Source organism: Plectropomus leopardus, chromosome 21, assembly GCF_026936395.1.
Source record: "Plectropomus leopardus strain MGB_pleo_1.0 chromosome 21, ASM2693639v1, whole genome shotgun sequence".
NCBI lineage: Eukaryota > Metazoa > Chordata > Actinopteri > Perciformes > Serranidae > Plectropomus > Plectropomus leopardus.
This window is the reverse complement of record NC_142196.1, coordinates 14,099,090-14,116,947: the sequence shown is the minus strand read 5'-3', so window position 1 is coordinate 14,116,947 and position 17,858 is coordinate 14,099,090. Positions and strand designations below refer to the sequence as shown.

The following is a 17,858-nucleotide window of genomic DNA, read 5'->3' as shown; positions in this document are numbered from 1 at the left end:
TGCTGTGTGCCTCTAACGGCACCACCAATCTCATCTCACCACACACATATGATGATACATGGCCTCCATTTAATACAATTTGTTGTTGGAGAAATGACAACAAGTTGCAGGGATGCTGTTACAAGGAGGAAAGTTTCATCAAAGTGACGTGTGATCATTATTAGTGAATAATTTTAGAGGTGCACTCTGAGCTGTACTGCCCTTATTTACCTACACTATTAACATGCCCTCGTCTCCAGTAGAAAAATGACCCCAGCCATAAGACGGAGAGCCTGCCGGCTGCTTATGTCACCCTGTCCAGCAACCACCCAGGACTGATGAAGTTTTAAATTATATCTTCATAATTAAAAAGGTTCACAGTGGCGGTTTTGTCCCGCAGCGAGAGTGAAAGACAGAGCTGAGGAGATTGTCGGGAATAAATCAGAGCGCTGGAGGTCAGTGCGACCGCAGAATAGTAGCACCTCCGTGATGGATACCCCTTGTTAAGATTGGCTTAAATGAAGCAGAAAGATGTGTGCTGAAGATAATGACTGTTATTATGGAAGTGTTGAGTGAGCCAAGTGGGGAGATGCACTTTATGTGGATGGGCTCAGAGATTTCAGAAAGGTCTGCTTAACATTCGGCTTCTTGGTGCAGAACGTACAAGCAGTGATGATGAGGAGAGTAAGTGGAACCTCCCACACTCTCCCTCTCTGAGCTCTGCAAGGAGCGCACTTTAATTAGGCGAGTGACAATATGTTCAATTCAGTTGGCTTAGGTGTTTGGATACGACTGCAGTTCAAACAACGAAGTGGTAGTTTTAGGAGTAAACAGTAAGACGATGCCAAAAGTTTTCTCCTATATTACAAAACTTTGGGAGATTCAGCTATGCAAATATGCATGTAACTCTGTGTGTGTGTGTGTGTGTTTGTGTGTGTGTGTGTGTGTGTGTGTGTGTGTGTGTGTGTGTGTGTGTGTGTGTGTGTGTGTGTGTAGTGAGTGTGTGTGTGTGTGTGTGTGTGTGTGCGTGCGCGCAATTGGATGGATTAATGAATGGCCCTGCCGGGCACAGGAAAACAGGGTTTGAAGTGTCAGGCCCCCTCCACGCCTTCATTTGCAAAATGACACTCAAATTGCACATATTGACCAGGAAGAGACTCAAAATGACCACAAAACAATTAAAAAGAGAAACATAGTGACTTCAAAGAGACAAAAAACTACTACAAGGAGATGCGAAATGACCAGAGATGAGAGATGAGAAATAACTACAGAGCGACTAAATGACCAAAAAGAAAAATTAAATGACTAAAAAGAGACACATAATAATCAAAAAGAGAAATAAAATGACTTTAAAGGGACATAGTAACCTCAGAGACACAGTTCGAGAAAAAGTAGAAATAGAATGACTTCAAAGAAACAAAATAATCTCAAAAAGACACAAAAATAACTACAAAGAGAAACAAAATTACCACAAAGAGACATAAAATGACCGAAAGGGAATACAAAACAACTACAAAGAGACGTAAAATGACAAAAATATATACCAAACGACTACAAAGAGATGGAAAACGACAAAAAGAGACCATCATGAAGTCTGTCTTGCTCCTATGCTGGAAAGAGGTGGGGCTTTTGCATGCCTCTATTGTCTTATTATGTGCTTGTGTGTGCATGTTGCAGAGACAGGTCAGCTAACGTTTCCATAGAGGGGGATTGGTCAGTCTCCATGAAATTTGACCAAAGATGGTAACAGAATTTATTAATTGTTTTGCTCAATACCTTTTTTCCTTTATCTGTTGGAAAGATTAAGTTTATATAAGTCTGAAAACTGTACTACTGTAGGAAAGTCTTCTTGCATCAGTAGTCAGCAGAAAGCTTCATCTTCTCCAAGTTCTGTACCTCACCTGTGTTTTATCATTTAAAAGGACACTTCCACTCCATCTCTGCTGTCTGCTGTCAATGACCCGGGAACGCCAACTCAGCTCTTTGATGTGCCGCCGACGACAGGTCTGTTGCACACACAAACATACCCAAATACACACTGAGAGCTACAGTCGGCCTGCTCTCCAGAGTCCCAGCTGTGCACAAACACTTTAACTTCAGCATCTGTCAGGAGCGCTGGAGGAAAATCTATGTTTTTCTAAAAAGGCTGCAGCACTTCTATTGAGTTTCCTGTTTTCACTGTGAGATACCAGTGTTGTTCTGGTCTCTGTTTATTGATGGAGCAGGAGAGATATCCTTGCTTCCCATTCGGCAGAACAAACATTTGCTGTAATTGATGCTGGCAGGAGGAGAAAGTATTCAATAAGAAAGTATTATTCTCCCAGAGGGTTTAAGAAATATATCCGTATTAGATTAAACTGGCCAAGGGGAGAATACTGTAGAAATTATCAGAGTAAATATATAATCTTTCACATTACATGTTCCACGTTTAAGACTAATTCCCCATACCAGTCAGGTACTGTTTGTCCGAGTGAATTAAGTAGAAACTGCTTGGCTCATCAAATGTATTAATGATGTTCCAGCGATGGATGCTCTTTCTGTCTTCATTAGTCAAAGAAATTTAAAAATTGGTCTGCCTTTTTTTTTTTAAACTTACGATGGATGAACACTTAGCGGAATTTATAGCTTCCTCAGTCCTCACAGCCGTAATGACTTATGCAAATTGGAGGTTAAGTGCCGAGATGAGACTGTTCAGCAAAAAAATAAAGGGATGCATGTAGAAACTAAGGATGGCTGAAGGATAAACAGCAAGCACTTGACATTTGTCTTTATTTGTTGTGTGGGATACACTGAATGTGTGTTACCATGGAGTTCAATTAATAAGTCGTACCCTGGAGATATCTGAAAGTGCACATGAAGAGGAAATTAGAAAGATTCTGTGCATGCTTTGTCTTCATCATGCATCTGTACAATAACTGTGAAGTTAAATATAAAAGGATGTGGGTGTGAGCTGTCACAAATGATTTAGTTTGATTTCACAGTGATATAAAAGAGGCAATAAAATGACAGAAAAAAAGATCAAAATGAAGTTCTAAGAAAGAAGACAACCAGGGGATTTAAAAGGCTGCTGTAGTGATGCTTCTTTTTTTGAGGATTTTATCAAAGGCATCAAAGTCCTCAAAGCACAAAAAACCATTTCAGTCATAGTTTTTAATGTGAATGGACTTTTAGCAGAGGTGGACCTGAGTCGTTGTTTTGCAAGTCACAAGTAAGTCTCAAGTCTTAAAGGCCAACAAACCAAGGTGAATGAAATCACTCTGATTGGATCAGCAGAAGAGAAACAGAAGTGAAGAAGGAAAACAAATGGCTGAAGTTAAGATAGAGTGAGATCGAAACAAACTTGTTATATAAGATAATATTATCTTTTTTATCCATTGAGCTCTTTAGCAGAAATACTTCCTGATGGTTTGTGATTTTTCACTAGCACACAGTAAATATGCTTTGTTCATTCACCATTGGATTGTGTTAAAGTGCTTGCTGGTTACCTAGCGTTGTGACGCTCTTCTGGTGTCTTTGTCTAAATGACGATTACAGACAACCATCGTGTTCTGGTGGGAAAGTTATTTCCTGTCGCGCAGGTGCAGAATGTATGTGCTGGTTGGCTGTTGGTTGTACTCTTTGCTCTGAGTTCAAGTGCAACTTTTTGTCTGAGACACGTATGACGTGAGGTGATGCAACAGTAGGCTTTCATTGCCATTAGTTCTTTGATGACAGTTTGGTGTTCCTTTACACTCAAACCCTAAAACAAGACTAAGACCAGTTAAAGACAGGCAAGTCCCAAGTCAAGTTCCATGTCAAGACTGACAGGTCCTTATTCCTAAACTTTGAGTTTCGATACTGAAACAATAATAATGTGCTCTTCAGCAAATGTAATGCCATTTTAACAACTGATTAATGATATCTCAAATTTTAGAATACCACGGATGATTTTTAAAATTTGTTTTTGTTGAAACAAGTTGGTATGAAGTTGTCCAGAACTGATAATCACTCCACAATGGCATACTGAATTTCATTTTATGTTGACTACCACATAGTTTTTGGGCACAGGCAAAACTCTTGGTCGGAGACAGAGGGCTGTTAAGTTTACTGGGGCAGAGACGAGGAGGTCAGAGGTCGAAACGAGTAAGTGGACAAAATCCCACAGTAGCAGGAGAAAGGCAGAGAAGACTGTCTTTCACATTTCACAAAACACCACAACGTTTTGGAAAACACATTTCACTAAATATTTCAACATTTCACAAAACAGAAAAACATTGTGTAGTGTTTTGTAAAATGTTGTAGTGTTTTGTGAAATTTTATAGGTTTTTGACCCTCAGGACCACAGTAAATTATAGTGTTTTATACCTTTAGTCTTTCCATTGTCCTATTGCTGAAACTTCCCCGTGGCACCATTGACTGTCCTAATCTAACCCACTGCCTGATAAGCAGTCATGAGCTGTCTGGTGAGTGGAACTCATCAGTGGCAGATTAATGTCCAGCTGTACTCCCTGCACCATGCTGCGAAAGAGATGAACAAAGGGAGGCAAAGAGTAGAATGACATTGTAAAGAGGGAAAGATTGACTGTTAGTGCCTGGAAATTGGGTAAAATATAGAGAAGGAGCAGAGATTGAGAGAGGCATACAAAAACAATTTTCCTCTGAGGAGAGCGGGATGAACAGATAAGGGTTGGCGAGGATAAAACAGTGACTGACAACAGGTACAGGTGGGAGTGCAACCGTAGAATATAAGAGGGCCCTGACTCTGAATTTATTACTGTGCTTTCGGTGCAGTTGGGGGGTGAACCAGGGTGAGTTACAACATTGCCTGACCCTATTTCAGATTTGACTCCTGCAGAGATGGCCTCAGAGTCACCCCGCAACAAGCACACGTACTTCTTGGACATGAATGAAATACACCACAAACTGGCGGTTCTCTTGCGTAACAAGGGTCCAAGAGCAATGTAAAAAGTTTATACCTTCATCAAACACAGAATGTGGAAAAGAGGTGATATATGGCCCCTGAGGCGAGGGAAAGCATTAAGGATGTATTTAAAAATGAGCAGCTGTTTGTGTGATTAATCATCTTCCCTAACGTGACAACTCTTGCACATGTAATGGGACAACTGGGATTTTGCTCAGTAATTACTGTTTTATTGAAAAATCTATACGTACAAAGAACAATTACAGGTTACAGCATAAACTGTTTGTTTTGCAGTTTATCAGTGTTATCCATGCATCAACACAGGAATTATGTTTTCTGTTCATTTGAGAGATTGGGCATTAAATGAATTTGATTTGCAGAGATATATACATGTATTAAAAGGAGATTAAAAACTGCGCAATGCCGCTGGGAAAATAAACAAAAGAAGAATAAGTACTATTAAAAAACAAACTTTTAGTTCACCTGAAAGTTTTGAATGGCTTGGATACAGTTAGCTACTTTGAGAGTCCAGTTAAATTATATTTGCTCTCCCCACTGGTTGCCTGGCAACCACACACTGACAACAAAACTTCAGGAAGTTACTGTTGCAGGCCAAAAAAAAAGTCTGACACATCACCCCAGTAAAACAAAATTTTTTACACTTATGTTTTTGTGCAGGTTACATAAAAAGGTTATAACCTGGCACTGTTTTAGAGGGGCTGGTGGGCAGATTTTGCTAATTGTTTACAATTTCAGGGTCTGTAATCTGATGCCAGTGGGCTCAAAAAGACTTTAACCCAACGTGAAAGAGGCATCTGTAAATCAGTAAAAGTTCAAAATCAGTTTTTTTCTGTTTTTGTACGTGCCACAACTTCCATAAAATGACTTGTTTCATTATCACAATTTGATCCATTCAGTCCAATAACATCTTAATATACTAGAAGAGACACATGATTAAGTCATTCTTTCATCTGTAACTTGATGTTAGCCTAAAAGTAGTGTTCATTTGTGACAACTATCTTGCTTTAGTATCATTAATGATTATTTACCACAGAGTTTATTCTCTGCAATAATCCAAATCCAATGGAAAAATCCCATAGGTTTATTGACGAGGCAACCAGGAAGTGATAACTTGGCTTTCAGAAAAACATCATCCTTGGGGCACTCTATGAACAGGTCCTTACCTCCAATACTGTATCCAGTTCTCTTTAAATATCTATGGTTTCCTCCAGCTATCAATTTTATTAAATTTTGTCAACTTTATAATTTAAAAAAAGTTTTGATAATAACTATGAGCTACACCTTTCACAATACAAAGTAATTTGATTAATTACATTGATAATTGTTAGCATCAATCAAAATCTAGCCAACTTGCTACTTTAGGGACATAAACACAGAAACACATAGGCCTACACAAAAAGTGCAACTTCTTTGAGAATTTAACTCAGGTACACTGTCCAGACTGACCAAGTGAGCACCTTCTCACTGTGAGAGCAACACTATGAGAAAACCATTTGAGCATCGTATTACAGAATGCATTACATCAAAGGACCAAACAATGGAGCGCCCACACACTCAGTTAAGGATCTCATTTTTCCAGAGAACCATTACACTGGAGTTTGATCCAGAGCCAGTGATTAAAAAGAGCTTACACATGGCAGTTTCCTTTTGGAGCCCATTATGGTGCTACAAAACCCCTACAACGGCTGTTGCTAAGTAACTGCTACAGCAACTAATCTTTTCATCATTGCACTAATATTAGAGAGAGCTTTAAAACTGCCAGTCACCACGTCTTAGTTTGAAAGTAGTGGCAACAATATGATGCGCAAGTGTGGTGTATTTTCAGTGACAGTGATGATGAAGGAAACAGGAAGGATGCTTTTCTAACAGGTACCTCGTCAGTAGCACTTCAGTGGAGTGGCAGCTCACATTAAATGACACTTGTAGCTCTGTAGGAAGGATTTTATCACAGGATATAATTAAATAGATAAACTATAAAACACACTCACAGTTGGGAAACACCAATCAACAAACAAAAAAAGTGTGAATCTGTTATTAGATGCGTGCAATTACTATAAGCTAACTTGACAGAATATTTTGTCATTTTATTTTTAATTGCATCTCACATTGCACAATTGTGCCATGAATACTAAAAGCAGAGTGAGAAAAATACAAAAAAAGGTTTATTTGCACAAGCAAAAATACTGTACAACAAAAGCAGCGAGATGAAATGTGCAAGTTCTGATTAGTTTAATCCCTGCACTCTAACACCTCATTGTTCATGCATTTCAAACTTCTGCATTGATGATTAAGCTGCAAAAATAAACAGAATTGAAACTTGAAAAAAAAGTAATTTAACAAAACATGCTTTTGAAGACTTGTCCTTAATACTTTAAAACCTCGCTTTGCTACTGCTGTAAAAAAAACATTAAGTACAGAATACACAGTACACTGTTAGGTGTATTCTGTATTCACAATACACTAATTACACACTATAACTTTATACCGTTACCACTGTACTACTGAAGCAAACATGACGTGAAATATTGACTCACTTGAAATATTACTCTTGACTGACCACGCCTCAATTGAGTTTTTGCATTTTCATCTGGACAAAGATTTTTTTTAATGTAGTGCTTGTGTGGACTGGAATTTTTTTTAGAGCCAAGGAGGCAAAGCCCCATTTACCAAAATACCAGTGTCTGTGTGGACAAGGCCTGAGCCAACATGCACAACATCAGGACTCTGAAACTAAAGCAGCTTACTGGAATTGTATCATTATTATTATTATTATTATTATTATTATTATTATTATTATTATTATTATTATTTTTAATTTAATTGCAGTTGCAACTGAATTGACAACAGATTTTCTTCGCCGGTGTAGTTAATGATGATATCTTTGGGTCATACTTGAATGCAACAACATGCAAGCTGCAATATCCAGCACATCAGAATGATTGATCTCTCCAGTCAACACTGATTTCTCTAGTCATCATGCCCAGAAGCAACCAATTTAAACGAGCAGCCACGACTCCACACAAATAAATCACTTCTAGTGTGACTTTATTCTTAGTCCACGTGCTCATGTTGGGTTCTCATTCTGTGTTTTAACTTCAGTTATATTCTATCACGGCACTTTATAACAATTCTTACTTATTCTGACCAGTGTAGTGGTTTAAATCCTGCTTCTCCTTATCACAGTAGTCACAATACTGCTAATTTGTTTTCTCAAAACAGGTAGTTAATTGCAGTTAATTGTGATCACCTGTGTCTCAAGGTGAAAATCAGCCTCTGATTGGGTAGATAGGAAAAAATATCAGCAGGCTCTGGGCCCTGCTGCACTGAATCCAAGGTTATTGCTCCAGTCCTGTCCACCTTCTCTTCACTGCACAGCATACCATACAACTAATAAATCAGGAGGCCTACCATCCTTTGAAAAAAAAAAATCACAATAATGAAAAGTCATCTGCTGTATGAGTCTACAATATATTTCCCTCAAGAGCTGAGCCACATGCTTATGTATGCGTGTAAACTTACATGCCATGCGCTCACACGCACACCTCCGGACAACTGCTGAAGCCTAAATTTTGTCATTTATCTGCAGACTGGCGGTGGCTCTGCGATAAATCACCGTCTCTGACAGATATCTCAGGGTTTCATGCAAGCTCATGAACCTCGCCCTGAGAGAAGGAGCGACTGAGTGAGACATTTGAGTGCTGAGAATATTTTCTGTAAAGCTCAGAGGAGGTTGGGCAACAATCAGAATGTGGACTGATGTTGTTAGAGGCCATAGTCTGGAGTAAGATAAGTAATATCTCCTTGCAAACATATCTTTGCACTGCCAGGCCTAGCACATTTGGCACCCTAGGCAAGCTTCCCCTGACACCTGAAAATTCTTATTAATAAGAAATCACGATAAATAAAAAAACACAAATACATAACATAAATTATTAATAAATACATTATGTGAGAATTTGCTAATTTTATATTTTTCTTGTTTTTGTACTGGATGACTGGGATAGATTTTGCTGTCTTATTTTATCTTACTCTGAAGCTCTCCATGTACGCTCTACCCCACTGGTTTTCTTGTGTTTGATTTTTTTTAATTAAAAAAATAATTATATATATATATATATATATATATATATATGTATATATATAATTAAATGTTTTTTTGGACTGCCAATTTTGGTGGCACTGGTTCCCATGCCAAAGTCATCAATTACGGCTGCTTTGTCAGTGATTTTAGCATAAAATACTGACGTCAAAATCCACCTTGAGCGGTGGTACGATATGCCACCAGGCGGTGTCAGTTTGTAGCACAGCCGGATGGAACAATTGTTGATATGATGCGCCACCAGTCAGCGAAACGGCACCTGGCAGGGCAGAATAATATGTGGACGGGTGTTATCAATTGATACCACAGCAGCATGGAACCTTTCTTGGCTGTATTATGCGCTGTTAGATGGCGTAAGGTTGAGATGCTGCCAGTAACGACATATTACCAGGAGCTAAAAGGTTCCTATAGTGCAGGCAGGAGGGGTGGTGTGTGGGTCCAACAAACCCTAGACTTTAACCCGTGAGCCCAAAATTCACTTCCTGTATGAATGTTGAGCCAAACCATGATGATTTTTTCTAAAACTAACCACATGCCTATGTTGCATTATTCCAAAGATTTGTTTTTTTTTTGTTTTTTTTGTTTTATCATTCCAGAACATTAACAGCAGATACAGAAGGATATCTAGAGTGTAAAATGTAGACGTGAAAGTCCACTGGCAAAATAGCGATATCTGACGACTTGGGATGAGAATGTGTAGGGGGATGTGCCACTGAACCTGAAAGTATATGAAATAAGAATTGTTTCTGAATGCTCTGGTTTTAGGAGAGATAAAGCGCTGCTTAAATGGTTGAAACAGTTGGAATTTTATAGTATTTTGTTATTCTGATTGAATACTAAGGAGCCAGATGTGTCACAGCAGCACCATGCAGATATTTGCATAATAATTGTAGTGATTAATAAAACAAACTACCTTGTAGCAGTCAATGTATGAAAATGCAAAGCATTGCACTTTAAAGCAGTACAAGATAAAGACAAAGAACATCCCTTATCAAGGTCTCGCCTCTGTCTTTGTTCCAGTTTTAATTAGAGAGCACATCCAGCTCCTTGTCCTCCCTGATGTTCACAGTATCTTTCAGGTTGTTTTTATTTAATTGGGATCGTAGAATGCAATTGTTGTGTCTTAGGGAGCAAACTTTAGGGAAAAAGAGGTGAATTTGTTTTTACCAAAAGGAGAAAAATCCGTTTTGTTTCCTCCTGTTTTAAGAAAAAAAGTGGTTATATTCATTCTCAAGACTTGTCAAGTATTTAACACACTAATTTATAGCTACAGTAATTACACAGTGCATGATCCTTGTATCACATGCAGCCCAGATCTTTACCTTATTTCCTTGGCGTATGTGTAATATGTTGGAGCAGCCACTTTTGAGAGCGTCCAGGCACTCATTAATCACATCAGAGCACAAATTTTAGATAAGAAGCAGTTGCTCTGCCCACACATTCAGTTTCTTTCAAAGCATGCCGTTTTGGATCAAGATTATTTGTCAAAGCAAACAACTCTCGAAAACACATGTAAAAGCCAGCAGGGAAAATCACGCCACCTGACTCTGCATGCCACAAGCCAGCAGTACATCTCATTTCTTGATTTGACTCGCACACACCTGGAGGTTTGATCTGTCTTGTCACAAGAGTTTTCTTTTTAGTTTGCACTGACAGGATGAAAGCTCCAACAGTAACTTTAGACGAATATCCTTAGCTTCAGAAAGCAGCAAATTTGCAGGATGACAGATGAGGAATTGAACTTGAGAAGGTATGAGGTGTCTTTGCAGAAGCTTTATCAGTTAGCTGCAACTTAACAAGATAAGTGAACCAATCAAGCATCAGGGAAGAGCAGCTGTGGAGAATACTACAGCGATTGTATAGCTCAGCGTGTAACGCCGAGGGGAAGCTTTGTGGTATTAGTTACCTTGGGCTCGTGCCTGGCCTCAACAGATATGCTTAATCTAACCATATGTGAGCTGCTCCTGTTGTACCATGAAGCATGATGCAGAGCAGAGGCAGCTAATCAGGTATTCCACCGAGCGCACGGCAAAGACGATGAGATGGGAGGGCAGATTTGCATACAGTGATATCCAAATTGTATGCCACTCAAGTACCTGAAGGTTGGACCAACCCAGTGGCCTATATAATAGTCTAGTTTAAAATTCAGCTTTTCTTTGGTCAGGGCAGAAAAGAAGCCAACAGACAGCTGAAACCATAAATATTCTTTCCAAACTGACATAAATGAGTGAAAATTGGACTGTGAGTTTTAATGAAGAATCACAGATTCAAGACCCACAGGAGAGAGGATGAAATAATCATAATAATAATAAGGGTTTGATGTTCGCAATTAGGTCTGACAGTCGTTTGTACCCTCCTGCATAATGAGGAATAATATTTTGGCAATATTCCAGATTATGCTCTGTATTTTATCTGAATCCACAGACTTCTAGCAGCCTTACAGAAGTAACCTAGACCGACCCTTGTCAACCTGCTTCAGACTGCCAAATCGGAGGGAAAGGAAACTGGTGCAATTACGTCAGCTTAAGTGAGAATTTTCTGTCATTTATAAATTTTTAAAGCATTGACATATTTCAAAATGCCAGCCTTATTTATAAAGATATTGCTGTGGTTTCTTTCTATTAGGGTTAGGGTCTGTTTTTCAGATCTGTGTCGGCTGCCTATTAGTGCTGACCTGGTGTTTCTGGTGCCTTTTTCCTGACCTCAAGAGGGGGAAGACGGCATTATCCATCTGGTAGGGATTTTTAATTATTCTCTTGGGCTTTTTTGCAGCACCTGCACTGGTGTAAATTCATTTAGGCAGGTTATAGCAGCTCCTATAGTATGTTTAACTGAACAAACCTCTCTCTGCAGGGCCTGTCGGTTCTTTTCGGTGCCATTCCATACCCAAGCAGGTATGTAAATACAACATTTGGGTCCTCAGATCTTCATCTGGTAAAATTGCACGGGGTTCACATTGAAAACCTGGAAAAGTCATAGAATTTCACTATCACATTTTCTAGGCCTGAAGGTCATAGGATTAATGAAATCATTAGAAGTTATGGAAAAATCCTGGAATTTTGTTGAGTTTAATGAAATTGATATAATAAAAAGGTATAATAAAAAGGTCCTTAAAAGTCATGGAACACTTCTGAAATATTGCCCACGAAATTCTGTAGGAACCCTGATTGCAAAAAAAAGAAGAAAAAACAAACAAAAAAAGTTCAGCAAATACAGAAAGTCTTATATTTTACTTACATCACTTTTCTAACATTCAACATTCTACACACTTTTCTACAAGAAATTAAATTTGTGCACGAGCCTTTATAGTCACGTGTTGAGTTATTGCAAACATTGGACAATACAATTTTTTTAAAAAGATAATGGCTAAAATAAATGTTAATTGAAATAGTCTGGATTTTTAAGGTGGGGTTGTATGAGGTTCTTAGTCAGTATATTACCTGCAGTAGCTGGCAGCCGACACAGTTTGGAGAAGCAGACAGGAAAACCACAAAAACTGAACAATGTACTGCTGTGGATGGTGCAGCAGCAAAATGCATTTCAGCCACCTAAAGAAAGTCCTACCAAAAAGAAAAAATCAGTATCAGTTTAAGCGGACACTATAGTGAGAATATTTTTACTGATTTACATTACTGTCAGACAGACCTTTTGTTCTGCCTCACATTTTCTCAATCGTAGAACTCAACCTTTTACAACCCTACTTGAAAAAATCCGAACTATCCTTATAATGCTTAAATACGATCTGTCCAAAATAAGAAAATTCTAGTCCTATGATGACAATGCTGTAAATTCATTAACTTAATCCCCAAATTAAAAGCAGTTTACTTATATTACCAAAGTATATTTGCGACTTAACAAACACAATTTTAAAAATGTTTCACATTCTCAAGAAAATGTGAAACATCTAAATTTATCACAACCTTGACATACCTCCCCACATACCTTCATGTCTTCACTCGAGAGAAAGAGAGAGAGAGAGTGCAGATTGTGTGCAGGAGAGAGATGAAGACAGGGAGGCTCAACCTTGGTGTGGTCCTTAGAGCGATAATTGCTGGGGCCAGAGATGGAGACTAGGCGACTAATGAGGCAAGTCACTAATTAGCTATTGGTGTCACTGGCCTTTCTACTTTCACCTGCCATAGCATGTGTGTGGGCGGGTGCATGTGTGTGTGTGTGTGTGTGTGTGTGTGTGAGAGAGAGAGACAGAGACAAAGAGTCTTGCCAACATTTCAGCAGCTTTGCATTTTTTCATTGACTTAAGAAAAGGTCCAGCCTTGTGCTTTGTTGTTTGTATGTATAAATCCCTTAGGTTGACAATTGGTTTCACATTCAGGTGAGGCGCTGTAGAAGGTCTTTAAAGGTATACTTTGTCGGTTTTCAACCGTCTTTGTATCATAACAATGGGCCTCATTTATCAAACATTGTTTAGAGGAAATTTGTTCCTAACTTAACACTTATTTAGTTATTCTGCACGATTCTAACATTCATCAATGTTTTCTCTGGTATTTGTTCTTAGGTAAGAACAGAATCTACGCACACAGTTTGTGCTTAAACAGTTGCGCAAAAAAATGGGTTATTGTGTTCTCTGTAATTCTAAAGTTGTACCATATTATAGGATTTATGCTCCCCCCCGCCCCCATTGCTGTATCCAGAGTTATAATAGATCCATGCTGTGGATCTAGTTTACATATTTCTGGACTCAAATGTTTTAAGAAAAATATTGTCGCTTTTTGTTTAACTTTAATATGAGATCATTCTGACCGCAATTATGTAAACAGATGAGGTTGCATTGCTTCACACTATAGCGGGAGCATTTATTGCTCCGATGCATTTGGTAGTGGTAGGTTTTCTACCTTTTGAGCAAAAGCCACAGTCCCTTTTCTCTGTTTTCTCTGGTAGTGTAGCACCAATTTTCAAGTATTTGCATCTTTCTTTTGCATAGAAGGCCTAGAATTCTGTGAGATCTCTCTTTATATCGGTGAAATATTTATTTAAGAAGCAGATTAGTTTCCAGTGCTATTACCCACGTTATTTATGCATAGTTACCACCATAGCTGGTCTTTAACAGATAAATTCATTGCCAGTGTAGAAAGATGTGCGACATTCATGTTGCACAGCAAAATGGAGAGTGTTGCCAAAAAGGAAAAAAAAAAGCCTCAAGCCTCAGCCATCTATTCTTCAGCTCTGGAGAGCACACGTCTTCAGCCATTGCCTCCTGGAAGTCCTCCTGCCAGAGTTCAGGTGGTTAGGATCGGTGACACATGCAGCCACTCCTCAGTGGGAGCTACTTGTGGTTCTTGAGGCACTCTCTGGGGAGCCTTTCAAACCCATCAACCAAATGCCCCTCAAGGTGTTGTCTATGAAGACTGCTCACCTCAACATCAGCCAAGAGGCTGGGCGACCTTTGTGCTCTCTTGGTTCGTCATCCAAACTGCTCGTCCCTTAAGGCTTTCTGAGCTCTTTAAGGTTTGGACTGAGCATTTTTATCCTCCATCTCACTGGGGAGAAATGCATGCAACAATTTATCCACCCTCTGGTTCCACACCGACAAAGAAAGGTGCATGTTTCAACTGAAATAAGATAAGAATATGTGCTAATTTGCATTTAGTAATGTGTTACATGTGTTACAATAATAAAGTAAAGCAATATGTAATCAACCGCTGTAACCCATGGGCTTTGTGGCTTACAATGGCTTTGTGGCTGATTGGTGGATGTCAAAAGGTCCTCTGTCGTCCACTCGACTCACACATTGTGCATTGTGATAACTCACATGAACTTTTTTTTTTCTAGGCACAATTTTAGTGCCACCCTTGGGATGGCACCCAAGGCCACCCCCTATAGAGAACCCCAGTAATGAGTCCTAAAACCCAGAAATCTGTCGGCATTTTAGCACCTTCGGTTCCCTCGTCTCAAAGTTAATGTTTTTTTTTAATGGGTCTTTGGTTAGAAGCCTTACACAAGGTCTGTGGTTAACACAAGGTCCAGAAACTTTCACGTTTTGTTCTACAACATAAAATATGTCAGTAAATACAACACTTGCAAACTTTGACGCTTTTATGTGTCTTAAAAAAGTGGCTAAATGAGATTACAGAACATCATCACATGGAACTACACAAACACATCTTCACAGCCTTGTAGCAGTGGCGAAGAGACCGAAGTGTAGCTCATTTTAGCCTAGCAGTAGCTATTTACTTATGACGATTGCATTTAGGCTTCAAAAATCCTGAAAGTTAATTTGTTACGATTGTCTTACTGAACAAATCATGTAAGCATCATACATGTTTGTTAACCAGTGAGCTCATTTTCTGCAATGATCCAAAATCCAATGGAATAATCCCATAGGCTTTTTGACGAGAACACCAGGGTGATGTTAGCCTCTGGGTCTGCCTACAGAAAAACATCATCCCTGGGGCACTCTATATCGCCTATGGCAAGCGCCGCTACTGTTAGGCTGATTGTGTATACCCTTTGGGTATTGGGTATATGAGGGCTTATATGCTGGTGGTTTGTCACAGTTGATGCTGCTGCACAAATATGAAGTGCTAAATTGTCACATACTTGGTGAGTTAGTGTGAAAAACTTGAGCTCTTGGCGTCATGGGCAGTTACACAGGCCTAAATGTAACTACTTTGTGTCAGTGGTAATAGGTCTGCCCCCTTTCTGCCTTATCTAACTGATCCCATCTCAAGACCAGGTCATGTATTGCAGAGATGGTCCTCTCCCTACGGAGCCAGCTAGTGTGTAAGGACCTTTAGACATCACTCTTCCCTCCTTCAGCTCCTTATCTCGAGGGCAGAGGAGATGATGAGACCTTACTGTAATTGCTATAGAACAGAAAATTGGAGATCTGCCAATCTGGTTTCCCATCAGTCAATGGTTGGAAAGGCTTTCAATGGCATTGACTGGTGATGAACATGGTTCACCTTTGTTTGGTACAAGGTTTGTCTGTTACATTATCTGTGAGTGACTGCTGCTAAAACCTAAACCGAAAGGATGAAAAATCCAAAAGTGAGACATGCTTTCTGAGTTCATTCCCTACCAGATTTTAAGCCTTTGAAAATTGGAGCGACATCACGTTTTTGTGCTGCTTTTAGATGATTTTCACACGCATTTACACGCATTTAAACCTTTGAACCTTGAGCAAATTGAAGCTAGGAAAAAATGTCGAGGGAAGGCAGATAAAAGATGAGGAAAAAATATATTTATAATTATCATAATTCCTATTTAGAATTACGTTACAATATTATTACAATTTTAAGCACTTTTTCCAGGTTTGTTTTTTAATTTCTGTTTTTTTAGAACTATTATTAATTCATTAATATATTATTTTTTATTTTTAAACTAATTTTCAGGTAATTTTATAGTACTTTTTACTAATTTCTTGCTAATTTTTAGGTTATTTGTTCTTTCATTGCTCATTGCTATTTTCACGTTTTCTGAAAAAAAAAAGCCAATTTGCTTAGGTTTCAATGGTTTCAAGAAGACTGCAGTAAATCAGTAGCAGTTATACCTCAAATGGCAGACAATATATAGCAGGATTTTATTGCTATTTTATTTCAGTACTTTGGTACAAAGCCATAAAAGTTTCTATTTTTTTATGAGTGGATGTACCATCTTCACACGCCTTGCACTGTAACCTTTTAATACAAAGGTGGAACTTGAAATTCACACCATTGCGATCGTCTTAGGGAACATGGCATGATGAAGACATGTGAAATAATGAGCCTGGCATTTTCCCTGTGGCCTCTCACACAAAAATTTATGTTGAGAGTGTTCTTGATCAAAATTACCTGGCGCCATCCTTTCCACTTCAGCGATGCGAAATTACCATTCTACGACACTTCATAGGTAGCACAGCTCCATCTCATATGCCTTGTTGCATAAGCTTTGCCTTACACATGAAAACTTTGAAACTGTCCCCCGGACTCCTCAGGCGCTGACTGATTGGAATAGATCTCTGGCATTTTTACCACTGCTTCCTCTCCTTACTGCTCAGTGCAGCAGTAAAATGAGTCTTGAGTGAGGGATACAGAATACTAAACACTCTGAAAAGGTCAGTCAATATCTAATTGCTTTGTCAACTCAGTCTTTATTCATATCTTAAATATTTAAAAATGTCATAAAAAATTCAGAGGCGGGGATAGTCGAGTTTCATCGGGTAAGATCTCATTAAGCATTTTTCATAATGAATGACATCTTTCCTGTCGGTAACAGGCTGCTTAACATGGGAACTCACACCTCCAGGAGAGATCACCTTGTCTCCGATGTGTGAAATGTAAAACAAAGGAAATGAGAAAATGTTTTATCTTATCACGAGGATAAGAGATAAGAAACCCTGCAGCTGCTGTAGGCATAGTAATTCCGCCATTGTCTGCCTCCAACAGGGGAATGTGATAATGTATTTATTTGATGAGATTTGGGTTTTTAAAAAGGTTCACTGTACTCCTTATCTCACACACTAGGAGGAGAATTTGTCTCAATATTATAGGCAGTTTTGGGACCTCTTATTCCTCTATTCCCAAAGATGATAAATTCATCTCTAGAGCGAGTTGCCCTCCGTAGTCCTATCAGCTGTAAGACAAGCACAGCACATGTCCATTGATGTAGTCCAGGCAAGAAGTAGAACCAAGACACCATGCTCTGAGTCACGCACTGAAGAGCAAACTTTGTCAAGCTGGATTAACACTCACAAGCTCCCAAGCAGGAAGGCAATTACTTGTGTTAACACTGATATCCACTGCAACGCCCCTTGAAGGCTGATTTCTCTTTGTGCGTGTCTGCATGTGTGTGTGTGAAGGAGCGAGGGAAGGAGATAAAGAGCTTTCTTGCCTTCTCGCCTAACATGGTGTATGTATCCCA

General features: G+C 39.0%; 1 long non-coding RNA gene across 2 annotated transcripts in view; it reads left to right on the top strand.

Annotated features, from left to right (window-relative positions):
* The first annotated feature begins 980 nt into the window (after positions 1 to 980).
* LOC121960673 (uncharacterized) overlaps positions 981 to 17,858 on the top strand; it is a 29,207-nt gene continuing 12,329 nt past the window's right edge. The window contains exons 1-5 of one of the 2 annotated variants that reach the window (XR_006106998.2): positions 981 to 1,722; positions 1,902 to 1,983; positions 11,424 to 11,526; positions 11,625 to 11,733; positions 11,853 to 11,893. This is a non-coding gene — a long non-coding RNA (uncharacterized LOC121960673). Of the gene's footprint in view, positions 1,984 to 11,423; positions 11,527 to 11,624; positions 11,734 to 11,852; positions 11,894 to 17,858 lie in introns of both variants that reach the window. The other variant, XR_006106997.2, reaches the window with a different exon arrangement.